At 37.0% G+C, this 26986-nt stretch overlaps 1 long non-coding RNA gene across 1 annotated transcript in view; it reads left to right on the forward strand.

Moving 5' to 3' along the window:
- Window positions 1–6914, forward strand: part of LOC125965538 (uncharacterized) — a 36562-nt gene extending 29648 nt beyond the window's left edge. The window contains exon 3 of the long non-coding RNA XR_007479546.1: window positions 6836–6914. This is a non-coding gene — a long non-coding RNA (uncharacterized LOC125965538). The remainder of the gene's footprint in view (window positions 1–6835) is intronic.
- Window positions 6915–26986: the final 20072 nt, after the last annotated feature.

The following is a 26986-nucleotide window of genomic DNA, read 5'->3' on the forward strand; positions in this document are numbered from 1 at the left end:
TTGCCAGAGATTTAGGCAAATAACTTTGGTTTCTTGGGACTCCATTTCCTCACCTCAAAACCAAAAAGATCAAAATAAAAGACCTCTATATTCAGATATTCTGTGATGAGATTTATAATTCTATTTTTACTATAGTTGAAATCGAGTCAAATGGATAAAATAGAAGTGCTGTATTATACACTAAAACATATTGAGAATTATGTCAAATAATGTAATAAGTTGCCTGGTAAAACAGATTAGAGTAGTGGTCTTATAATTATTAGCAATGTTTCCATGATGGCTATTTTATTAGCTAATCTACTCTCTACAAAATTGAATGAACAGGGGAGTTGAGTGATATGTATAGAGAAAAATATTTTTTTTTACTTAGAGTATTGGGTTTATTTCTGGTCACATCATTTTCAGAGTTTTTTGTATTTACCTAGAGAATGAAATCCCTGTTCAAGGAGGAGTGATTAGGGTTTTCTGGGGTCAGAAAACATTTAACGTAAAGGTTGATTGAATAAATGAAGGTCATTATTCTTGGAATGAGGACCTCCAAGTCAGAGTAAGGAGCATGATGCTTTTCCTCAAATATCCAAAGAAACATTAGGTAGAAATTCAGTTACAATTCTTTTATGTAGACTAAAGGAAGTCTACTCATTTCTTCTGTAAATATTTACTGAGTAGATGTTATATGTCAGACCATAATTTAGATGCCATAGATCACATATTGAGCATAAGAAATATAGCACCCACATTTATAGAAATTTTTGGCCAGAACCTAATAAATCCTAGAAATAAATGTATGATAAGTTCTTTGTAGGAGAGAAATTAATCTAGTTAGAGAGGTCAGAAATTGTTTCCTGGGGAAGAAACCATTGAACTGGAATCTGGAATATGAATCAATAAGAAGGAATTAACTTAGCAAAATAATCATTTAGTGCATGTGTATATGTGTGTGTTCTTGAAAGTATGGCTGAATGGAAGAGTGTTGTTTAGGTAGAAGGAACAGCATATGCTAAGGTCTTATAATAGGAGGGACATGGTCTAATTGAGAAACCAAACAGGTGGGAGAGTGTGGGGTGAGTTGAGCCTGTATAAAGAAGCTAAAACATTTAGGATTTCATAGGTCATATGAAATGTGATCAGAATCCACTGAAGTGTTTCATGGGGTGAAGCATGTGACATCATTACATATTTATTTAGATAAGTGCAGCATGGGAACAATTGAAAGATTTGGAAAAGTGTTGTTGATTAATCAGTTAGAGAGCTTCCACCTCCAGACAAGAAATAGTGAACACTTAGTCTTAAGAAGTGGTAATGGCCACGGAGATGAAGTGAAGTGAGTATATATATATAGGAATTTAAGAATAAAGAGCAACAGAATTTTTTGTTGAACTTTACAGTGAGAGAGAGAAAAGGAAGGGTGTCAAGGATGATTCTGGGGTTTCTGGCTTGTATTGTACAAGCTATGGATAGTGGTGGTTTCCTTGTTCCCTGGCAAGATTACTCTGGAGGAGACCAGGTTTGAAGGCTTGTGTATAGATATTATAGGTTGAATCGAGGCTTGCTGAGCTCATGTGTCATGTTCAAAATTTTTATATCACCAAGTCCTTACACACATACAAAGACTGGGAGAGAAAGGGCAAATGAAGAAAGACCTTTGCGAAAGCAACTTGGCTCTACTTGGTCCTGATCTTGTTTTAAACCAATGCTGAGACAAGCATAAAAGGAGACCTCAGCAAATAGTCAGCAAGAATCCAGTGTGACATTACCCAGAGGTCTGCATTCAAGGTTGAAAGTGGTACTCGAAAAAATTTGCTTGTCTGTGGCTTCCTTGCTTGGCCCTAAGCCTCAGTGTCTGCTGATAATTCAAGCTGTTAATAAAAAGAGTGCAACGTTTTCCCCCATATCAACAATGAACTATATAAATAAAACACCATGTGAAGAAATACGTAAGGCAAAACAAGTAAAGAAATAGCTGAGAAAGGAGAACACAAAGTCAGTAAAAGCTATCAATCAGGAATGTTTTAAGAATGTAAACATTCAATATTGAAAAGAAAACAGAAACATATTTGTAGATGTTGTTTAGTATTTGGACAGCCTTCATTAGAATGCTCAGCACAATAAAATTTTTTAGAAAAAACCTTCCTGCATAAATATAGTGTGCCTATGATTTACACAATTCTCTCTTTGTTATCTGAACTACTAAATAAAATAGCTCCAAATTCCCATTGACTGCCAGGACCTCTCCAAGTTATTTTATCTAAAATAGAAATTGTAGGACACTTGTGAAGTTTTACTGTTGGTACACAATTCTACCATATCTTCAAGTTTTTAAAATTTTGGTATTGGGCAGTACACTATGCTGTGGGAAAATGATAGCATGTCTTTCTCAAATATCTTGGGTTTATGACAGAAAGACATCACTAAGAAATCAATCATTTTCCAGGTTGAATCTTTTCCACTTTTGCCTCAGAAATAGTCAGCAACTTCAAGCTTTTAAAATGATGATTTCTTTGGTGGCCTATGGGCTGTTAAATCATGCAAATAATTAATTGATGTAATTAAACACATAAAACACCACTTGCAAAATTTTGTACTGTGAAAATTAGCTAGGGTTTTACAGTAAATAGGCAATTCATGCCAAAGAATAGAGAAGTAAAGAATACATATTGAAAAAAATTTAAAAAGAATACATATTGAGATTCTGTTTTTTGTGTGATATTACCACAACCAGAGGAAAACTTTTTTTCTTTGGCTGCGCGTGTGGCTTGTGGGATCTTAGTTCCCAGACCAGGGATCAAACCCTCACCCCCTGCCTTGGATGCGCAGACTCCTAACCACTGGGCTGCCGGGAAAGTCCCCCATTTTTTTAAAAAAATAAACTCCTAATTTTATTTTATTTTATTGATTTGTTTATTTTTGGCTGTGCTGTGCGGCGTGCGGGATCTTAGTTCCCCGATCAAGGATCGAACCCGTGCCCCCTGCACTGGAAGTGCGGAGTCTTAACCGCTGGATCATCAGGGAAGTCCCTGGAAAATTTTTTAATTGTCCCTTTTGGTGGACAAAATAACATAAATATTTATAATACTAATTGATCAGTTGGTATACTTAATAGTGAATCAAAAGATTAAGTCCAGCTTTCTGACATACCTTCAGTTGAGAAGGAAGACTTACTACAATGGATTGCAGAGGGAAAAGGTTTTTTTTTAAGAAAAAGGGAGGAGTCATGCTAAGGCCCCTGGCTTCAAGCAAGCTTCTTTTAGATCCCTGCACCCCAAGAGTTAAGCTACTTGTTCCCTCAACCAAATCTTCCCTTTCTCCTCCACAACCCCTCAACCACTGCCCCACCATCAAAAGTACCTCAGCCCTGCCATGTTTCCACCACTTTCTTTCCTCTTATCCTTCATTCTTAAGAGTAGCCATCCTAGTTGATATTAAATTATGCACTTTTTATTTCTTAAACATCCCTTTCCTTCATTAGAACTAAATCTTGTCATGTTTCTGATTATGTTCTTGTTTCTATGAAAAATGACTAGCAGTTTGTAGGGCTCAAACAATATTTTTTGAAAAAATAAGCACTTACGTGCCAGGCACAATCCAAGGTGCTTTATATGTATTTTTCTTATAATTTTTCAATAGGTTTAGCTTATAATAAACACTCAATAAAACTAATTTTGTTAAAATAAAATATGCTTCCAGTTTAAGGGTGTGCTTGAATTCCAGTTAAATCTACCCAACTCTACTGGTTGAAATATTTCCAAGGACTGATTTATCAATAAATGGCTATTCGGCCAAATTTACTACATTTCCTGCTAAATCTGATCAAACATACTGTTAGTAATAGCAAATATATTTTAAAAGCAAATATATTTCATTTATGGAAGTATCCTTGATTTCTGAAATTCAGTAGGTATGTAATAAATGTCTGTTTAATGAATGAAATAGTAGCTATATTAGTTTATGTTTGCAGCTACAGGTATAGTTAACTAGGTCCTATGAGAAATATAATACCAAATTGCATTTGTGCCTACTGCTTATGTCTGGGATCAGAGCTCTGCATAGACACTTATTTATGGACCCAAATATTCATTAAATATGTTAGTGAAAATACAGTTCAGAGAAAATAGAAGGGATGCAAATAAGTAAATTCTGTGAATGACAACCATCTATAGTAGGTGCTATTGACTAAATTGTGCCCCCCCACATTCAAACGTTAAATCCTGAACCTCCAAACTGATTGTGTTTGGAGATAGGGCTTGTAGGAATAAATGAGATAGTAAGAGTAGGTGTGTAATCCCGTAGGATTTTTGTCCTTATAAGAAGAAGAGAGAGCCATCTCTTTCTCTCTTTCCACACATCAACCCACGAAAGACCACTTGAGAACCCAGCAAGAAGGTGGTTGTCTGCAAGCCAGCAAGAGATGTCTCTCCAGGAACCAAAACAATGGACAGACTCCATAACTGTGAGAAAGAAATGTCTGTTGTTTAAGGCCCCCAGTCTATGATATTTTGTTATGTCAGCCTACACGACTAGTATGTTTGGTACTCTTAATTGTCTCCGTTATACTGATGAGGAAATCGAGGCACAGAGAAGTTAGGTGTTCTGCCTGAGGTCCTAGAACTAGGAGGTAAAAGGGCCAGGATCTGAATTTAGCATATATGATTCCAGAGCCCATCCTATTAATCATTTACAGAGCTTCTAGGCATCAAATAAGTAAAAGGGTGCAGATACAAAGAAAACATGCCATGTGGAGAAATCAAAGAGAAATGAACATGAGCCTGGAGAGGCAAGTAAATTCCAAACCAGGCAAGGGCTTTTTAAAATATGTCCTATTTTCCTCAGGGCAAAAGCAAGTCATTGAAAGGGTTTAAGCAAGGGGGACAGACGATGGGATGATGGATGAGATGTGGATGCTGAAGAGGCCACTCCAGCTATAGCCTATTTGTTAAAAATATTGAAAAGACTTGATCTCAAGAGTGAAATAAAAATGGTCATTTGGAATCTACTTGGAATCCTTATCTTTTCCACAAGTCAGCTTACTGCCTGATATATCACTATAAAGGCAGAACTGTGTTAGTAAGGCAAAGAGGTTTAACTTCTCCAAAGAGGTTAGAAATGTGAGGTTTGCCTGCTTAAGCATCTCAGTTGTGGTAAACATAGTGCATTATTTTCCCATTGCTATCATAACAAATTACCACGCAGTTAGCAGCTTAAAACAACTGAAATTTATTATCTTATGGTTCTGTAGGTCTGAAGTCCATGAAAATTGTGGCTAGTCTGGTTCCATTAGTGCTACACAATTGTAGAACAGGGTTGCCATTTCATTGCTGGCTGTCTGATGGGTCATTCATTCTCATTTGCTAGAGCCCATATTTCCAGGTTTTTGGCCCCTTTCAAAGCCGATAATGGTGTCTTTATATCTCTCACATGCTTCTCTTTCTGCCTTATCTCTCCAATGCATCTCTTCTGCCTCAATATTCTGCCTTGATCTTCTGCTTTCAAGGACCCATGTGATTCGAACCGACCCAGATAATCTAAAATAGTCTCCTTAAATTAACATGAGCTGATCAGTAATCTTAATTCTAACTATAAAAGCCCTCCCACAGCGGTAAGTAGATCAGTGTTTGTTTAAATAAGCAAAGGATGGGAGTCTTGGGGGGAATGTGCCTACCACACGTGGTCTCCATTTTCTATGTACATATCATTTAGAATTAATTATATAGCATGGATGATGTTTTTGAACTATTTTTTGGTTTAGTTTCAGTCTCTATCAATACACACTTTTTCATTCTTCCTGTAGTCATAAAACAAGAGTTAGATAAACATGTATTCTTTTCAAAGAAATCATAATTTCTAATGCTAAGGGTGGATATGTCATGACTTGTGGAGCCAGTATATAGGGATAGAGACTGAAAGCCTAGAAATAAATTTCTTAATATGATAAATTAAGGTATTCCACTCATTCCAATTATCTTTCCAGCAACTCATCATTCTTCTGGGATTTCATTTTTCTATTTCAGATATAAATGACATATTTTATTCAGTCAAAGCCACATTAATAATTTCATAGCAAAATATGACAAAAAACAAGTGCACTTGAGATGATAGATGATGGAAATTGGAAGTAGGAACAAATTCTGATTTCACTTATTTTACTGTCTGTGCCAATACCTCCAGCAATGAAGGGAGCAAGGGTATGTCATGGTAAATATCCGCATCCTAAAGCAAGGAATAGTCAAAATTGGTATTTTGTATGAGTCTTCATGCTTCATCTAAATCAATCCTTATAAATGCATTAGGTACTTCAGAGATGCCCTTAAGGCAGCTACCAAATAATATCAGTGATTTTGAAGGAGTTAATAAGTACCCCTTAGGAAGGAGCTTATCTGAAGGTAACTAAGGTATTTGAGAAAATGCTCTAAGATATGATAAATATGGATAAAAACTAAAAGTGACATTTAATTCTACATACAGATAAAAGAATAAATTAAGTATTATTTAATGGATTCCAAATCTATACTACTTTCCCTCCAGTAAAAAAAATAATCAGGTAAGATTTAGTGAACAGCGAAATACCTTTCTAATTTCAAAGAGCTTTGAAAAATAAGTGAACATTCCAACAACTAATAGGGAATTAAGTCTATCTTTCCTTAAACAGAAACAGTAAATCTAGGAGCCAGTATGAACAGTTACTTTTCAGTTTGCCCTACAGTGTTCCTGCAGTCCTATGTCTTATGTTCAGTGTGATCAGCATCTCTGTGCTTTCTGTAGGGAATCAGAAAAAATGCAGAGGGAATGCTAATTACATGGTCATTATAGAATTTACAACATGTTGATTGATGACTAGGCACTAACATCTATGCAGATGAGGAACTGAAGGCCAGAAGTTATGAAACACAAGAATGAAAATGAGCTCAAAAATCCCACACGAGTCTTCTCAACTCTGACTCTTTAACCAGTAAGTGGAAAGATCGTGAAGTTTAGTTGTGTTTTTTATTTTGGAGTTCATGTTAAACGCGCAGTGCAACTAAAAGGGCATCAAATTACTTCTCACGTATTGTATGAATACTGTATATAAGTAGAATAAGTATTTAGAAAGCAGTTGGTGGTGGTGTAGGAAGATGTCCTTATCCTCAGCCAAATCGGGGTTACATCTATGTTGCCTTAGAAAACATCTACAATGTTTTACCATCAACTAACTTCAAAGGGTGTTCTATTTCCAAAGAGACAGGGAGTTTCTGAGTATGCATTACCTATTATTCTTTTAGAAAGTCCAAATGTAGTCACATTTATCTTGTGTTTATAGAGAATCACTCATCTTTCATAATACAACTACTTAGCACTGAGAAATGCATAGGTAACTGACAGTATATGTCTCCCCATATAAAATAAAGTTTATATTTTGGGCTTAAAATATGTAGGTCAATTTACCAATATTTTGATAAACAGGGTAGATCCAGCTTACGTCAGACTATGTCTGTGAGGTTTAGTGGAAGTTGCTTGCTCCGAGTCTTACTCATGAAGTTGAAATGATACATAAATATATATCCTTATACCATTTAAATGAAACTCAAGCCCAAGAGTATCTAATGAGCAATGTTTGCAGCCTATAAGGAATTTAATAACACCACTGGAGCCAACCACTTTATAATATACTTGGGCCTCAGTTGTGTCAGAGCTCAGAATAAATCAGGGAGCAAACTGCTGTTTATGCCTTCTGCAATCGTCAGCCAAGCTCAGAACAGCCATGTTTACTCATACCATTTTTTGAGTTGTTAATGCCCTTACAAAATAGAACTCTGAAAAAATGATACAGAATCTGAATGAGTACAACTTTAAAACAACCATTTTCTAAAAGAGGATCACATTTAAGAAAAAAAACAAAATTTACAATGCATAAGTTCCATGATTTCCAAATTTGTTATCATTGCTTATTAGTGGATTGAATAAAATCATGGCAACATTTCTAATGGGGTTGAATTCTGTGGAAAAATCATACAAAGGGGAAGTGAGGTGTATATGTTAGAAGAAAATGAGAAGAGATATGTTCTCCTACTTTCAGTGTGGAATAATTTACAGACTCCTAAACATTCTTGCCCAAAGTTCTGGGATGTATTCTGTATAAGCTATCAATTAACAGACAGTTTGATGATATATTAAGCATGTACTCTCTGAAGGAAATTGTTTTGTTTTGAATCCTGGCTCCACCAATTACTAGGACTGTAATCTAAAGCTGTAAATACGGATAATAAAACATTTGTTTGTGGAACTTGCAAGAGGGCAAAATGTCCCACCTCAAAATGTGTCTCTTTGGCCTGAGGATTATTTTAGGCAGGTTGTTTTAAGAAAAAAATGCTCACGTAGAGCTTTCGTCTCTCCATTCTCACTGCCTAAAAGAATTTGGATGGAGGACCTATTCCACGGAGGGAGCCATCACTGAAGATGACTATAGTGTAATATGAATTAGGTGTGATAGACCAGGAGGAACCTAGAAAAGTCTGTTTCTTAAAATTCCTCTTTGTGTGTACCAAATATTAGCTCTTTTTCACCTTCCTATGAATTCCCTCCCTTCCCTTTTATTTTTTTTTTCATTTTTGCATGTTTAATTTTCAGGTTAACAGGATGAACACCATGAATGTAATTAAAAATAGGTTATGTTGTTTTCTTCTATTGACCGATGCTAATGTAAATATGGGGCTTTAGCTCACATTAGTTGTCTTCTTTACTGCAGGGCTGAATTGTTCAGATGAATGAAATCATCTTAAGTTGAAATTTTGGGGGGTGAGGAACTTATAAATTTTATGATGGATTAGCCATTTTGCTGTCCTATTTTTTTTTAAACATCTTTATTGGAGAATAATTGCTTTACCATGGTGTGATAGTTTCTGCTTTATAACAAAGTGAATCAGTTATACATATACACATGTACCCATATTCTTCCCTCTTTTGTCTCCCTCCCTCCCACCCTCCCTATCCCACCCCTCTAGGTGGTCAAAAAGCACCAAGCTGATTGCCCTGTGCTATGCGGCTGCTTCCCACTATCTATCTGTTTTACATTTGGTAGTGTATATATGTCCATACCACTCTCTCACTTTGTCCCAGCTTATCCTTCCCCCTCCCCGTATCCTCAGATCTATTCTCTAGTATGTCTGTGTCTTTATTCCCATCTTGCCCCTAGGTTTTTCATGACCTTTCTTTTTTTGTTTTAGATTCCACATATATGTGTTAGCATACGGTATTGTGTTTCTCTTTCTGACTTCACTCTGTATGACAGATCCTGGGTCCATCCACCTCACTTCAAATAACTAAATTTTGTTTCTTTTTATGGCTGAGTAATATTCCATTGTATATATGTGCCACATCTTCTTTATCCATTCATCTGTTGATGGACACTTAGGTTGCTTCCATGTCCCGGCTATTGTAAAAAGAGATGCAATGAATATCGTGGTACATGACTCTTTTTGCATTATGGTTTTCTCAGGGTATATGCCCAGGAGTGGGAGTGCTGGGTCATATGGTAGTTCTATTTTTAGTTTTTTAAGGAACCTCCATACTGTTCTCCATAGAGGCTGTACCATACATTCCCAGCAGCAGTGCAAGATTGTTCCCTTTTCTCCACATCCTCTCCAGCATTTATTGTTTGTAGATTTTTTGATGATGGCCATTCTGACCAGTGTGAGATGATATCTCATTGTAGTTTTGATTTGCATTCCTCTAATAATGAATGATGTTGAGCATTCTTTCATGTGTTTGTTGGCAATCTGTATATCTTCTTTGGAGAAATATCTATTTAGGTCTTCTATTTTTGGATTGAGTTTTTTTTTGATATTGAGCTGTGTGAGCTGCTTGTAAACTTTGGAGATTAATCCTTTATCAGTTGCTTCATTTGCAAATCTTTTCTCCCATTCTGAGGGTATTCTTTTCATCTTGTTTATGATTTCCTTTGCTGTGCAAAAGGTTTTAAGTTTCATTAGGTCCCATTTGTTTATTTTTGGTTTTATTTCCATTTCTCTAGGAGGTGGGTCAAAAAGGATCTTGCTGTGATTTATGTCATAGAATGTTCTGCCTATGTTTTCCTCTAAGAGTTTGATAGTGTCTGGCCTTACATTTAGGTCTTTAATCCATTTTGCATTTATTTTTGTGTATGGTGTTAGGGAGTGTTCTAATTTCATTCTTTTACATGTAGCTGTCCAGTTTTCCCAGCACCACTTATTGAAGAGGCTGTCTTTTCTCCACTGTGTATTCTTGTCTCCTTTATCAAAGATAAAGCCACGCACATATTGTCACCTTATCTCTGGGCTTTCTATCCTGTTCCATTGACCTATATTTCTGTTTTTGTGCCAGTACCATACTGTCTTGACTACTGTAGCTTTGTAGTATAGTCTGAAGTCAGGGAGCCTGATTCCTCCAGCTCTGTTTTTCTTTCTCAAGATTGCTTAGGCTATTCAGGGTCTTTTGTGTTTCCATACAAATTGTGAAATTTTTTGTTCTATTTCTGTGAAAAATGCCAGTGGTACTTTGATAGGGATTGCATTGAATCTGTAGATTGCTTTGGGTAGTAGAGTCATTTTCACAATGTTGATTCTTCCAATCCAAGAACATGGTATATCTCTCCATCTATTTGTATCATCTTTAATTTCTTTCATCAGTGTCTTATAATTTTCTGCATACAGGTCTTTTGTCTCCTTAGGTAGGTTTATTCCTACATATTTTATTCTTTTTGTTGCAATGGTAAATCAGAGTGTTTTCTTAACTTCACCTCCAGATGTTTCATCTTTAGTGTGTAGGAATGCAAGAGATTTCTGTGCATTAGTTTTGTATCCTGCTACTTTACCAAATTTATTGATTAGCTCTAGTAGTTTTCTGGTAGCATATTTAGGATTCTCTGTGTACAGTATCATGTCATCTGCAAACAGTGACAGATTTACTTCTTCTTTTCCGATTTGGAATCCTTTTATTTCTTTTTCTTCTCTGATTGCTCTGGCTAAAACTTCCAAAACTATGTTGAATAATAGTGGTGAGAGTGGGCAACCTTGCCTTTTTCCTGATATTAGTGGAAATGGTTTCTGTTTTTCACCACTGAGGACGATGTTGGCTGTGGGTTTGTCATATATGGCCTTTATTATGTTGAAGTAAGTTCCCTCTATGCGTACTTTCTGGAGGGTTTTTATCATAAATGGGTGTTGAATTTTGTCAAAAGCTTTTTCTGCATCTATTGAGATGATCATATGGTTTTTCTCCTTCAATTTGTTAATATGGTGTATCACATTGATTGATTTGCTTATATTGAAGAATCCTTGCATTCCTGGGATAAACCCCACTTGATCATGCTGTATGATCCTTTTAATGTGCGGTTGGATTCTGTTTGCTAGTATTTTGTTGAGGATTTTTGCATCTATGTTCATCAGTGATATTGGCCTGTAGTTTTCTTTTTTGTGACATGTTTGTCTGGTTTTGGTATCAGGGTGATGGTGGCCTCATAGAATGAGTTTGGGAATGTTCCTCACACTGCTACATTTTGAAAGAGTTTGAGAAGGATAGGTATTAGCTCTTCTCTAAATGTTTGATAGAATTCACCTGTGAAGCCACCTGGTTCTGGGCTTTTGTTTGTTGGAAGATTTTTAATCACAGTTTCAATTTCAGTGCTTGTGATTGGTCTGTTCATATTTTCTAGTTCTTCCTGGTTCAGTCTCGGAAGGTTGTGCATTTCTAAGAATTTGTCCATTTCTTCCAGGTTGTCCATTTTATTGGCATATAGTTTCTTGTAATAATCTCTCATGATCCTTTGTATTTCTGCAGTGTCAGTTGTTACTTCTCCTTTTTCATTTCTAGTTCTATTGATTTGAGTATTGTCCCTTTTTTTCTTGATTAGTCTGGCTAATGGTTTATCAATTTTGTTTATCTTCTCAAGGAAACTGCTTTTAGTTTTATTGACCTTTACTATCATTTCCTTCATTTCTTTTTCATTTATTTCTGATCTGATCTTTATGATTCTTTCCTTCTGCTAACTTTGTGGTTGTTTTGTTCTGTTTCTCTAATTACTTAAGCTGTAAGGTTAGGTTGTTTATCTGAGATGTTTCTTGTTTCTTAAGGGACGATTGTATTGCTATAACCTTCCCTCTTAGAACTGCTTTTTCTGCATCCCATAGTTTTTGGCTTGTCGCGTTTTCATTGTCATTTGTTTCTAGGTATTTTTTGATTTCCTCTTTGATTCCTTCAGTGATTTCTTGGTTATTAAGTAGTGTATTGTTTAGCTTCCATGTGTCTGTATTTTTTACAGATTTTTTCCTGTAATTGATATCTAGTCTCATAGTGTTGCGGTCAGTAAAGATACTTGATACGATTTCAATTTTCTTAAATTTACCAGGGCTTGATTTGTGACCCAAGCTATGATCTTTCCTGCAGAATGTTCCATGAGCACTTGAGAAGAATGTGTACGCTGTTACTTTGGATGGAATGTCTATAAATATCAATTAAGTCCATCTTGTTTAATGTATCATTTAAAGCTTGTGTTTCCTTATTTATTTTCATTTAGGATGGTCTGTCCATTGGTGAAAGTGGGGTGTTAAAGTCCACTACTATTATTGTGTTACTGTCGGTTTCCCCTTTTATAGCTGTTAGTATTTGCCTTATGTATTGAGGTGCTCCTATGTTGGGTGAATAAATATTTACAATGTTATATGTTCTTATTTGATTGATCCCTTCATCATTATGTAGTGTCCTTCCTTGTCTCTTGTAATAGTCTTTGTTTTAAAGTCTATTTTGTCTGATATGAGAATTGCTACTTCAGCTTTCTTTTGTTTTCCATTTGCATGGAATATCTTTTTCCATCCCCTCACTTTCAGTCTGTATGTGTCCCTAGGTCTGAAGTGGGTCTCTTGTAGACAGCACATATAGAGGTCTTGTTTTTGTATCCATTCAGCCACTCTATGTCTTTTGGTTGGAGCATTTAATCCATTTAAATTTAAGTTAATTAAGTTAATTATCGATCAGTATGTTCCTATTACCATTTTCTTAATTGTTTTGGGTTTATTATTGTAGGTCTTTCCCTTCTCTTGTGTTTCCTGCCTAGAGAAGTTCCTTTAGCATTTGTTGTAAAGCTGGTTTGGTGGTGATGAATTCTCCTAGTTTTTGCTTGTCTGTAAAGCTTTCAATTTCTCTGTCAAATCTGAATGAGATCCTTGCTGCGAGAGTAATCTTGGCTGTAGGTTTTTCCCTTTCATGACTTTAAATATGTCCTGCCACTCCCTTCTGGCTTGCAGACGTTCTGCTGAAAGATCAGCTGTTAACCTTATGGGGATTCCCTTTTGTGTTACTTGTTTTTCCCTTGCTCCTTTTAATATTTGTTCTTTGTATTTAATTTTTGATAGTTTGATTAATATGTGTCTTGGCATGTTTTTCCTTGGATTTATCCTGTATGGGACTCTCTGTGCTTCCTGGACTTGATTAACTATTTCCTTTCCCATATTAGAGAAGTTTTCACTATAATCTCTTCAAATATTTTCTCAGTCCCTTTCTTCTTCTCTTCTTCTTCTGGAACCCCTATAATTCGAACGTTGGTGCGTTTAATGTTGTCCCAGAGGTCTCTGAGACTGTCCTCAATTGTTTTCGTTCTTTTTTCTTTATTCTGCTTTGCAGTAGTTATTTCCACTATTTTATCTTCCGGGTCATTTATCCATTCTTCTGACTCAGTTATTCTGCTATTGATTCCTTCTAGAGAATTTTTAATTTCATTTATTATGTTGTTCATCACTGTTTGTTTGCTCTGTCGTTCTCCTAGGTCCTTGTTAAGCATTTCTTGTATTTTCTCTATTCTATTTCCAAGATTTTGGATCATCTTTACTATCATTATTCTGAATTATCTTTCAGGTAGACTGCCTATTTCCTCTTCATTTGTTAGGTATGGTGGGCTTTTGCCTTGCTTCTTTGTCTGCTGTGTGTTTCTCTGTCTTCTCATTTTGCTTAACTTACTGTGTTTGGGGTCTCCTTTTCGCAGGCTGCAGTTTCATAGTTTCCGTTGTTTTTGGTGTCTGTCCCCAGTGGCTAAGGTTGGTTCAGTGGGTTGTGTAGGCTTCCTGGTGGAGGGGACTAGTGCCTGTGTTCTGGTGGATGAGGCTGGATCTTGTCTTTCTGGTGGCCAGGCCCACATCTGGTGGTGTGTTTTGGGGTGTCTGTGAGCTTATTATGATTTTAGGCAGCCTCTCTGCTAATGGATGGGGTTGTGTTCCTGTCTTGCTAGTAGTTTGGCATGGGGTGTCCAGCACTGTAGCTTGCTGGTCGTTGAGTGGAGCTGGGTCTTGGCGTTGAGATGGAGATCTCACATTTGATATTACATGGAGCTGGGCGGTCTCTTATGGACCAGTGTCCTGAACTTGGCCCTCCCGCCTCAGAGGCACAGCCCTGACACCTGGCTGGAGCACCAAGAGCCTGTCATGCACATGACTTTGAATAAAAGGGAGAAGGAAGGAAGGAAGGAAGGAAGGAAGGAAGGAAGGAAGGAAGGAGATAAAATAAAGTAAAATAAAATAAAGTTATTAAAAGAAAAAAATTATTATTTTTTTTAAATAATTAAAAAAAAAGAAAGAAAGAAGAGAGCAACCAAACCAAAACACAAATCCAATGATAACAAGTGCTAAAAAGTATACTTAAAAACAAAAAACAGACAGAACCCTAGGACAAATGATAAAAGCAAAGCTATACAGACAAAATCATACACACTCAGAAAAAGATTAAAAAGGATATATATATATATATATATATATATATATATATATATCATTGCTCCCAAAGTCCACCTCCTCAATTTGGGATGATTCGTTGTTTATTCAGGTATTCCACAGATGCAGGGTGCATCAAGTTGATTGTGGCGATTTAATCCGCTGCGCCTGAGGCTGCTGGGAGAGATTTCCCTTCTCTTTGTTCGCACAGCTCCCGGGGCTCAGCTTTGGATTTGGACCCGCCTCTGCGTGTAGGTCCCCTGAGGGCGTCTGTTCTTTGCTCAGACAGGATGGGGTTAAAGCAGCATGTGTTTCGTGGGCTCTGGCTCCCTCAGGCCGGGGGGAGGGAAGGGCACGGAGTGCGGGTGAGCCTGCGGCGGCAGAGGCCGGCGTGACGTTTCACCAGCCTCAGGCGAGCCGTGCATTCTCCCGGGGAAGTTGTCCCTGGATCACGGGACCTTGGCAGTGGCGGGCTGCACAGGCTCCTGGGAGGGGAGGAGCCTGCTCACACACAGGCTTCTTGGTGGCGGCAGCAGAGGCCTTAGCGTCTCATGCCTGTTTCTGGGGTCGGCGCTGATAGCCGCGAGTCGCGCCCGTCTCTGGAGCTCCTTTAAACTGCGCTTTTAATCCCCCCTCCTCACTCACCAGGAAACAAAGAGGGAAGAAAAAGTCTCTTGCCTCTTCGACAGCTCCAGACCTTTTCCCGGACTCCTCCCGGCCAGCTGTGGCGCACTAGCCCCTCTCAGGCTGTGTTCACGCTGCCAGTCCTCTCTCTGCGCTCCGACCGAAGCCTGAGCCTCAGCTCTCAGCCCCCGCCTGTCCCGGCAGGTGAGCAGACAAGCCTCTGGCTGGTGAGTGCTAGTCGGCACCGATCCTCTGTGCGGGAATCTCTCTGCTTTCCCCTGCGCACCCCTGTTGCTGCACTCTCCTCCGTGGCTTCGAAGCTCCCCCCGCGTCCGCCACCCGAAGTCTCCGCCCGCGAAGGGGCTTCCTAGTATGTGGAAACCGTTCCTGCTTCACAGCTCCCTCCCATTGGTGCAGGTACCGTCCTTATTCTTTGGTCTGTGTTTTTTCTTTTTTCTTTTGCCCTACCCAGGTAGGTGGGGAGTTTCTTGCCTTTTGGGAGGTCTGAGGTCTTCTGCCAGCGTTCAGTAGGTGTTCTGTAGGAGTTGTTCTACATGTAGATGTATTTCTGATGTATCTGTGGGGAGGAAGGTGATCTCCACGTCATACTCTTCCGCCATCTTGAAGCTAACTCCCCTTCCCTTTTAAGTCCTCGACCCCTATCCACTTTTCCGTAATCCAGGATGACATGTATACCTCCTTTTACTTCACTGTCTTTGGAATCTCTCATTTTATGTGGATTCCTTGTAACTTGAAAATTAAATTTTATTTTCTCCTGTTAATCTGTATCATGTCAGTTTAATTATTAGGCCAGCCAGAAGAACTGGGAAGGGTAGAGGAAAATTTTCCCTCCCTGATAAACTGTTGAGGGGATTAAATTAGGTAATATATTTGAAGCATTTAATAGAATGCTTGGTGTGTATTAGGCATGCAATAAAATTAGCTAGTAATATTGATAGAAGTAAAAACAAAGCAAATTTAAGACAAGAATTGCTAGGTGTTACAAGCAGCAGCATATTGCCATATTAATGTTATAAGATTTTGTTTGTGAGTGCTTTATATTCATTTCATTTAGGAATTACAGCCTGTCTCCCTTTGAAAGGACCTTAGACAAATTACAAAAACAAAAAAAAACAAAAAAAAAAACTTAAGGGAGCATAGAGTCAATATGAATAAAGTCACATTTAATTAACATTTCCCCCCTTACCTAGTCCAGTGCTTTGCACATAGTTCACATACAAGTAATCCTTAGTGAATAAATAAATAATGGAATGGAAAGATGACTGGAAGTATGCGTGCATAAATGAAAAGCATCCTGGATCATCTGAAAGATGCAGAAAGATTATATTTTCAACATCAGACTTAAGCAGGTTGCCACATTTCAGCAATAGTTCTAACGGGAAGGAAAAGTAGGACAAAAAAGAGAAATATTTAGGTATCTGCTTTTACTTCTTTCCTAAGGGAAAGAAAACATTTTTCCTCCCTGACATTAAGTGTGAGCAGAATTTCCTCTGTAGCTTGTGCTACAAAGGAAAAAGATTCTAGTTTCTCCTGGTTTTGCCACTATCTGGCCATATGAGCTTAATCTCCCTAGAACTTTGTATTCCTCAGTTGTAAAATGAAGGAGTAGAACAAGAGTACTGACAAAGTTCCTTTTACTTTCAAATTTTTGTAATTTAGATAAAGGAGATTATGTAAAGCCACTGCATCAAGGAGCAGGCGGGGATTAGTTTATGAAAATGCAAGCTTAATAAGTCAAATCTATTCTACTGTAGTGGGATATAACTTCTGATTCTGAGATCCTGGCCACTGTTAATTACAAAGGATCATTCACTCCTTGATCAGCTGGAGGCAATGGAACTCAGACTAGATACGAACAGACTGACTTTAAATCTCAGCGCTTGCTACTTACTAGCTGTGGCCAGATGATCTCTCTGTTCCTCTTTATCCTCATTTTGTATTAAGTAGTAATAAATAGTATATACTTTCTAAGCTTGATTGAGGGGTTGAATGAGTTACTATAATATGTGCAGTAGGAGTGTGGCACAGTAAGCACCAACAAATGTCAACTATTAATATTGAAGCTCGGAGTTGGTTAGAGGTGTTTTCTAGAAGATGAATGGACAGCTGATTTGTCTCTGTAAGTCTACCCCACTAGACACAGGTCCTTTGATGGCAAAAGCAATGCTTTTATTTATTCTTCAGCACTAGTTGACAACCAGTATTTGTTGAGCTACATCTATGTCTCAGGCACTGTATAAGCATAGACAGTGCATTAAAGAGCAAAATTTATACATGGACCATACCCTCAAAGAGCTTGAGTGGGACAGAAATTAACAAAACCATCCAAGTAAATGCTTAATTTCATTAATTTACTTAATTTGTTTTTGTTGTACAGTTACATGACTAATTATAACCAATTTTATGCTTATAAATATTTAAGAAAAACATAATAAAACAAATTTTTTAACAGGGATAGATATATTACTTGATACAGTTTATTGTTTTCCCTTCTGCCTTCATATTTAGTCTAAGAAAGCCAACTTGGTCTGCATTCTTTAAGACAGCCTTGTGAACCTCTCTGACATACTAAAGCTGAGGTTTTTATTCATTCAAACACCACTATTCAGCACTGTTCCTAATACTGGGGATGCTTCAATGAACATAAAAGATCCCTATTCTCAAGAAATTTATACTCTACTTTGGAGAGACAATTACCTAGAAAATAAATGAATACATAAATAAGTAGAACTGTCTTATAGTGAAAAGTGCTTTGCAGGAAATTAAAAACTGGGTAAGTGATAATATGATAGTATATGCCTTGGCGATGGTATTAGGTTGCGTGATTAAGAAGAAGCCTCTTGAAGGAAGTGACATTTGAACTGAAAGCTGATTGATGAGAAGGAGCTTTTCATGGCAGGCACTCATGGAGGAAGAGAATCCCAGGCAGAGGCAGTGATTAATGCAAAGGTCCAGAAATGGGAACTTCGCATGTGGGAGGAACAGAAAACTCAGTGAGGCTGGAATGCAGTGAGTAAGCAGGAGAAAAGAGCTTACAGCAGAAAGAGGAAGAATTCAAATCATCTAGGACTTTGTAAGATAAAATAGGGAGTTGAATTTTATTCTAGGTGAAATGGATAGCGATTGGAAGTTTTTAAGCAGGGGAACGGCTTTCTGATATGTAATTTAGGAAGAACATTCTAAAATTTAAGATGACTGTAAAGATTATAAAAGGGCAAAAAAAAAAAAAAAGAACGGAAAGCATTAAGAAGTTGTGTCAGTGCTTCATACACCAGACAATGGTGGTTACCGTGGAGATTTTAAAAATAGAAGGAGTTAGGGTTTATTTTAAAGGTAAGGTCCAGAGGAACTCCTGATACATTGGATGTAGTAGGTAAGGAAAAGAAGACAAACTTTCTCTAAAGCACCAGATAGTAAGCATTTTAGTATTTGAAGACTGTACAGCCTCTGTTGTAACTACTCAGATCTACCACTGCAGAGAGAAATAAGCTATAGACAAAATGTAAAAAAAAAAAAAAATATGATGTGGTTGTGCTCCAATCAAATTTTACTTAACAAAATTATGTGGAGGGTTAGATTTTAGTTGTAGTTTGCCAACAGATGGTGTAGACAAAAAATTTTGTCCAGGTCCTGTTAAGTTTAAAATGTGTCTCAGACATCCAAATGAAAGTACCAAGTTGGATATTTACTACTGGAGTTCTACTCCAGTAGTAAATAAATACTACTGGAGAGGTCAAGACTTCAGGTTGAGATTTGGGATTTTTCAGCATTTAGAATGTGTTGAATTTGAGCCATATTGTTGAGTGTAAAGACAAAGAAAAAAAGGAGACTCAAGGATAATGTATTGAAACACTCCAATATTTGGCCTTTTGAGGTAAAAAAGGAGCAGTCAGAGAGACAGGAGGAAAAATCATCATAATTTAGTGTCAATGAAGCAAAGAGAAGAAGTGATTTCCAGAAGTCATGTTGAAAGCTGCTAGAAGATTAAGTTAAGGCTAAAAATGAGGCTATTTGATTTAGCAATGCGGAGGATATTTTGATGACTAATAGTTGAATTTCTGTGAAATGTGAGAAGTGGACATAGCAATAAAAGACAATTGTTTTACAAAGTTTGTCTGGGTAGGGGAGTAGAAAATTTGGGTCACAGTGAAATATGAGCTAAAGTGATGGCTTTTCATTTAAGAATGAATGATGATAGAACATGTTTATTAGTTTTTGGGAATGAGTCATTGGAGAGGGAAGAACCAAGGTAGGCAGAAGAAAAAGAATACATGTAAGAATTCAATGTTGCAACAAGGAAAGATGGGCTCAAATCCAGAACACAAGGGGGTGAGGACTGACTTTGTCTCAGAATCTGGAGATTTTAGATAAGTCACTTCTCTTTCTGCTTTTGGAAGCCTTATTTAATAGTTAGTGGTGTGCTAGAGTCCATTTGAATCAGCTAGAGAGCACCAGTGTAAGATATCCAGGAATTTTAACTTCTGATAAGTTGAAATTGGCCATGCTGTGAGTACTTACTACAAAGTAATAAGCAAATCCTACAAATCAAGACCTTTTTTTTTTTTTTTTAAAGAATGTGAGAGCGTTGGACTGTTAGTCTCCTGACCTTCGTATCTGGAGACCATTACAGGGATTCCTTTGAGATGTCTTAATACTGAAGTTTCCATGTTAAAATCCCGCTATTCCAACCATTGTGGGCTATTGCTAGAAACAGGTACAGAAAGAAACTCTGAAACCAGTATATGAACTAGGAGTCAAAGCACTGACTCTTCATAGTTAACTGGAGTATTTTCAATATAAAGGGGACCTTGAACCTTAAAAAAAAATCTGAACTATGAAAATCTGTCTGGAATGAGGTTTAATCAGATGCCTACTCTCACGACAGTTTTATTCTTACTCAGTGCCTGGATTTTTGACTTACAATTGGCCCGTGGAATCAAGGTTCCCTTCTTGTGTTGTCCAAATATGCCACTTCCCATTGGCTACTGATGCAGACCTTTTCCCTGACCCTAACTCCATTTGGCTTCCCAAGCAGGGTTGGGGCAGTCGGCTCATCTTTTCTCAGTAGTGATCCCTGTTTTTATCTCTATTTGGGCTTTGCAACTCCCATCAGGATCCTGATAACTTACTATGAATTAAATGTGTTTCCCCAAAATGCATATGTTTGTTTCCTGACCTCTAGTATGATGGCATTAGGAAGTGGGAGCTAAATAGGTCATGAAGGTAGAGCTCTTAATGAATGGGATTAGTGCCCTTAGAAGAGACTGGCAAGAGTTTGCTAGGAGAATGGAAAGAGAACATGGTTGTCTGCCAAACAGGAAGTGACTTTATCAGACACCACATCTGCCCAAGCCTTCATTTTGGACTTTCCAGGTTTGAGAAATGTTAGAAATAGATGTTTGTTGTTTAAGCCACCCAGTCTACGGTATCTTTGTTATAGCAGCCCCAAAATGATTAAGACTCAACCTATACAAACAGTGTATAAGACCTAATTACCCCATAGAGCTTCTGTATTTTAAATGGGAATAATCGTTATGTGTGTGAGGCACATAGAAATTCAAGCTTATTTTCATTTTTAATTACTGTAAAACAAACCAGAAACTAATTGCTACCAAGTCTTCAAACTTCATAAGTGAAACTCATGCCAGAATAAACAGATGGCCTCCAAGCCTCCTTCAAGAAGCACATCCCACCACAGTCAGGACTCGGTGGCATCCAAGTATGTGCCATAAGGGAGCTTAAAAGGCGACATTTAGATCTGCAGTCCTGCACATTATAGGCTCGCACATTTAATAGGATTGGCATGTCCTGTGCCTCTAAGTCAATTATCCTTCTAAAAGGATAGCGGGGAGAGGTAAATTAATTTTCCTGAAAGAGCCTCATTCCTCTAATTTTTAATAGTTTTCCCCAAGACTTCTCCCTGACTCAATACCTGGTTGATATAGAGAATAGTGCAATTTGGGAAGGCAGATATTTCATCTCTTTTCTCTTCTTCAAAATATCATTAGATTGCAGAGTTCAAAAACTGTGATGCAAATATAAGTAATTACTTATAATAGTAATTACATATTAGTGATCCCATTGGTTAGACATTGTGATTGGACAGTGAATAAAATGACCCTGCTCTAGGGACAACTCCATCTTTCTACTAACTAACAGTCTTCAGAAGTGGTGAAAGAAATGAGAAAAATTTTTTTCTTCATCACTTTTATTTTCACTCTTTTCATAAGTTTTCTCATTAACCAAGTTTACCAAGTTTATATTGCAATTTTTTTTTTTTTTTGCGGTACGTGAGCCTCTCACTGCTGTGGCCTCTCACGTTGCAGAGCCCAGGCTCCGGACGCGCAGGCTCAGCGGCCACGGCTCACAGGCCCAGCCGCTCCGTGGCACGTGGGATCTTCCCAGACTGGGGCACGAACCTGTGTCCCCTGCATCGGCAGGCGGACTCTCAACCACTGTGCCACCAGGGAAGCCCTATATTGCAATTTTATATTACTTACACTATTGGAGAAATGTGAAAATTAGAAGTAATGGCAAGAAAGACAAGAAAGACTAGGCCAGGAGGCAAAAGAGAATTGGAACTGGAAAATCAAAACAGCTCACAAAGATTGTATTTACTTTCATTGATTCTGTCTTGAACTTTCTTGGTGAAGGACTAGAAGTCTGTAAAGAAATGTAAGTATCTATGGAATTATCTTCTTTTTTAAAATGTTATTGATGTATATAATGTTTTAAAATGATATTGATGTATATAATGTTATATTTGTACATGGCTAGCATTATACAGTATATGTCCACATGTATTACATGCATGGCGTGCATTACATTTCCGTTATTTTTATTTTGCAAATGAGGAATGAAATCCAGAGATGAGGAACAACTTGGCTTACGTTAAAGAGACAATGGAAAACCAAGAATGAAGTCAGGTCTTGTCAACCTGATTTCATTCCTCTTTCCTTTAACTAATAAACTCTAATCGCTTACATCGATATTCATTTATTAATTCAGTTAATAGTAAAGAATGAAACGCATCCTGTATCCACTCTATGCTAGTACTGGGTGTATAGTGGTGAATAAAACACAAATTGTCCTTCCCTTATTGGGACTTAGAGCCTAGCTGGCTATAGAGAAAACAGTAACAAAAAAAGTCTAAAAAAATAACAAAACATGTAAGACAAGTGTCATAAAAAATGAGCAGGGTGCTCTTAGACAAAGAATATGGGTATGCCTTATTTGAGGTGACAAATAGTAAGTGTAGGTCTCTCTAATGATGTGAAATTTAAGCAGAAACCTAGAAAATGGAAAGGGCCAAGTATATGAAAAGTGGGAGAAAAAATACTGCAGGCCAAAGGAACTTGTGGCAAGGAAAGTGTTTGATATGCTTGAAAAACTGAAAGTTTGCCACTGCAATGAAAATGGAAATAATGAGCGAGAGGATGTCAGAAGTTGGAAATGTGGTCAGGGGCTAGAAGAAGGAAGGCATTGCCAGTCATGAAAGGAGTTTACATTTTATTCTAGGTTCAGTAGGAAGTCAGTGTATTGTTTCCAGGAAAGAAGGGCATCATTATTTTAATACTCTTAACAGTGCTGGTAGATAAGTAAGACAAGTATTATGATGGTTGGTGGACTAGAGCATGAAAAGATGCAGAGAGCTTAGGTAACTTGCCAAAGTTATACAGCCCTTTAGTCACAAACTTCTCATCCAGGTTTCCCTGCCTAGCCTGGTGGAAATATCCATGATAAACTTTAAGATGAGAATGAGTACCTCATGGTTTAAAAATAGCTAAACAGTTTCTGAAACTCTACTGTCAAAATGCATAAGTCCTGAGCAACAGAGAAAAAGTCAGCTTTCAGCAGTGGATTGCAGTTCTCTTAGCTTCAGAGCATTTAAAACCAGAATGCTTGTGTGGATTTTTGGCAATGGACACACTGTATATAAGAATTGTCATATCTTAAAAAAAAGAATGTGTAATGTTTAATATAGAAGCTTTATCCACTAGTTAGTATCATGAGGATTAATTAGTTAAAGCTGCACAAATACTTTCAGGATAAAGACTGCTAACATGTTAATATATTATGTTCTTGCTGCTATAAATCAGACATGCTGATATTGGAATTTGTTTAGAAACCTTTCACATACGTAAAGTAAAATTTTAGATTTTCTGCTTTTGTTTGTTGTTGTATCCTATAACAGTGTCCGGCTTAAAATAAGTGCTCAATAAAATTGTGTGCCATGTAATAAATTAAAATATGACTGCATAAACCCTTTGAAAAGTGTGATTATGAAGATACTGATTATTTTGAATTTAATTGCATTTTATGTCAATGGTTATGTTATTTACACTGTTAGTTCTTTGCATATAAAGCGGTGAAAATTAACCGAATATAGTGTATACATGTGTGTACGTGTGTGTGTAATTTATTCATCATATTGTGAAACAGTGGCAGCATAGGGGGTCAAAATGTCAGTGTTCTATTCATTGCCCTGTCTCACCACACATTAATTTGTAAGGTCAAGAAGATAATCTCTTTACAGCAGTCTTTAGAATGTTAGGATATACATTTCAAATGTTTTTAAACACAGAGATCATATAGCATAAGGACTTTATTCTTGTCTTAGCAAAAGGTTTGAAATCCTGGTCACTCTATCCATGATAACTCCCCAGTTATTCTCCATATAATTCCTGTGCTTGTTTCTTTCTTGGCAATGATGCAAGCTATAATTGAATTACTTATTTGTCTACTTCCTGTCTGTCCCAGCAGAGTATACTGTTCATGAGGACAGGAACCTTGTCCTTCGTATCTTTCACTTCAGAGATTTGCACAGTGCCAAGGCTCAAGGTGCTCCATAAATATTTGGAAAATGAGTCAACGGGTTAATGAGTAGAGTAGGTTCAGATATGTAACTAAGGCTTCTGTTCTATAAATCCTCATACCCTTTCCCTTTATTCTTTACATTACTTATTCTTCAACAAATATCTTTAAAAAGGCTTTATGTATCAGGTACTGTATTAGGCTTTGTGTAGCAAAATGGAAATAAACATAGTCTTTGGGGAAAACAGCCTTTTAAGGGAGGCAGGACAAAAATAAGAAACACACATAAATAAAAGTCATAAACTATAATAATAGCGTATGGTAGCCAAATTGGATACTGATGTATAGGATAAAGAAGGACATGGGAGTCAAGAAAGATTTGGATGGAGAACATGAATGATTTATGAGAGCCTGGGAATGAGGTCAGGGGTCAGTAAGAGACTCCAAGAAGGGACAGTCTTGGGATTTCAGAGGAGCATAAAGGAAGAAAATGAGGCTGGAATACAGTGATCAATAAAGAAAGTGAAGCATGGTAAGTTTGGAGAGGTAGAAAACTATCAGATAAGATTGCCTGATAAAATATAGGGCAACCAGTTGAATTTAAGATAAATAGTAATTTTTTTTTGTATAAGTATGTCCCAAATATTTTGTGAGCTATACTAAAAACTTAATTGGTGTTTATCTGAAATTCAAATATAACTAGGCATTTTATATATACAGTTGACTCTCATTATTTATAGATTCCATATTTATGAACTTATGAATTTGCCTCCTCGTTAACATTTATTTGTAACCCCCAAATCAATATACATGATGTTGTCACAGTCATTCATGGACATGTGCAGAGAATCAGAAAGTTTAACTCACCCAACATGTACTGTCCTAGCTGAAGTCAAGGCAGTGCTCTACCTTCTTATTTAAGTTCTTATACTATATATGTGTCCTTTTCATAGGCTGTTTAGCACCACATATTTCTTGTATATTTGTGCTTTTGCTGGTGATTTTTCTGTTCAAAGTGGTCCCCAAGCTGAAGTGCTGTCTATTGTTCCTAAGCCCAAGAAGATCATATGTGCCTTAGGAGGAAAATATGTGTGCTAGATAAACTTCTTTCAGGCATGAGTTACATTGCTATTGATCATGAGTTCAAATATTAAATGAATCAAATATATTTATGTATATTTAAACAGAAACACACATAACACAAGATTATGTATTGATTGGTTGATGAAAATGTTCCAACTGGAGGCTCTCAGAAACCTAACCCTCCATTTCCCCAGGAACAATGGTTCTGTATTTGCTAATTCAGTGTTGTTGGCAATTTTATAGAACATAAGTACTGTGAATAATGAGAATCAACTATATATCCAGCATATATATGTAAATAGATATACACACGCACAAGTGGACTGAATATATATCTATGTGTGTGTTATATTTATTTATACTTATATATTTTATATAATTTATAAATGTCTAAAACATAAAATTTTGTAACATATATAAATATATATATATATTTGTTACATATATAATTGTTTTCTTAATCTGGCAACCTGAGATACCATGCAGAGCCTTTTAGACCATGGTAGGTAGTTCAGATGTCATTCTAGGTTTCTATGTTCAAAAAGTCTCTGCAGTTTTATCAGCAAGAGCTTAAAAATGGAGAATAAGTTGAGAGGGGGTGAAATTTGGAAGCAGGGAGAACAATCAAGTGTATTTGTGGTAGCCAAAGGAAGGACAGAAGATAAACTGATTTAAAGATAAATTGCTGTTGGTAAAGATAAGAAATAATAGACATTTTTGAGCTTAATTTTGAAGGTAGAATAAGACTATGGGCAAGCCACACCAGCCCCCTCAATAAACATGAACAGCCATATGAGTACACATGAGTGGCTAGATTGCAGTGAAGGTTAAAGATGGAGGTAGTATTAGCTATCACTTTAGTGGGTCATTAGAAGAACAAAATGGGATAACACATGTAAAGAGGCTGGTGTAATTTATACTTATGGGGACTGTGCAGGAAATCTAAATGCATTCTGCCACTGTGCTCACCACTCCACAGACAAATCTTATATTTTGCCATAAATATTAGTTGAAAGGATTTTTTTTTTCAGAAAAATGAGTTTCCAGGATAGTTATCTTTAAACAGTTCATATGACATTGTTTTAGCATCAACATGGTTTTCATATCCATGAAAAGCTGCCTGCAAGTGAGTTGGATGCTCCCTTAGGTTTAGTGGTATAGGCATATATTTGTCAACTGTCCAAAGCTTTCTTAGTATTCCACAGGAATAAACATATAAATATTCAGATGCTCCTGTTCTTGGCCAGCATTAGCAGCATAAGGCACCAAAGCCTGCCATGTGGTCCAAACCTTGTAGTCTTTAATTCAACACTAATGGCTGAGACATAAGAGCAAACACTTGTTCATGTTCCAGGGTCATCTGCTATGAAATCCGCTTGGCAGGTCAAGTTGGAAAAATGTTGACACAGAAAGTGTTAAATAAAGGTTTGCTTTAAACCTCCATACTTCATAGGGCTTAAGTTGTTTCTGGTTTATGAGTGGTAAATACTGCAAGATAAGATGTTAAATAGACCCTCCCATTTCTAGCAGGCAAATGTTGGAAGAGTCCAAGGAATGTACTGGAACGCTTTCCAGTCTCAACTATAGGGGATAAAATGTTAGAAACCAGATTGTATTGGTTTGAGATTAGCTCTCATGTTAAATGAAATGGTTTTCCTGAATTAATTAATTAAACAATAGAATGCATACACATAATTTATTCAAATCATTTGTATGTATAAAATGCATAGTTTAGTGTA

This window comes from Orcinus orca, chromosome 10 (genome assembly GCF_937001465.1).
Source record: "Orcinus orca chromosome 10, mOrcOrc1.1, whole genome shotgun sequence".
In the NCBI taxonomy this organism is placed as follows: Eukaryota; Metazoa; Chordata; class Mammalia; order Artiodactyla; family Delphinidae; genus Orcinus; species Orcinus orca.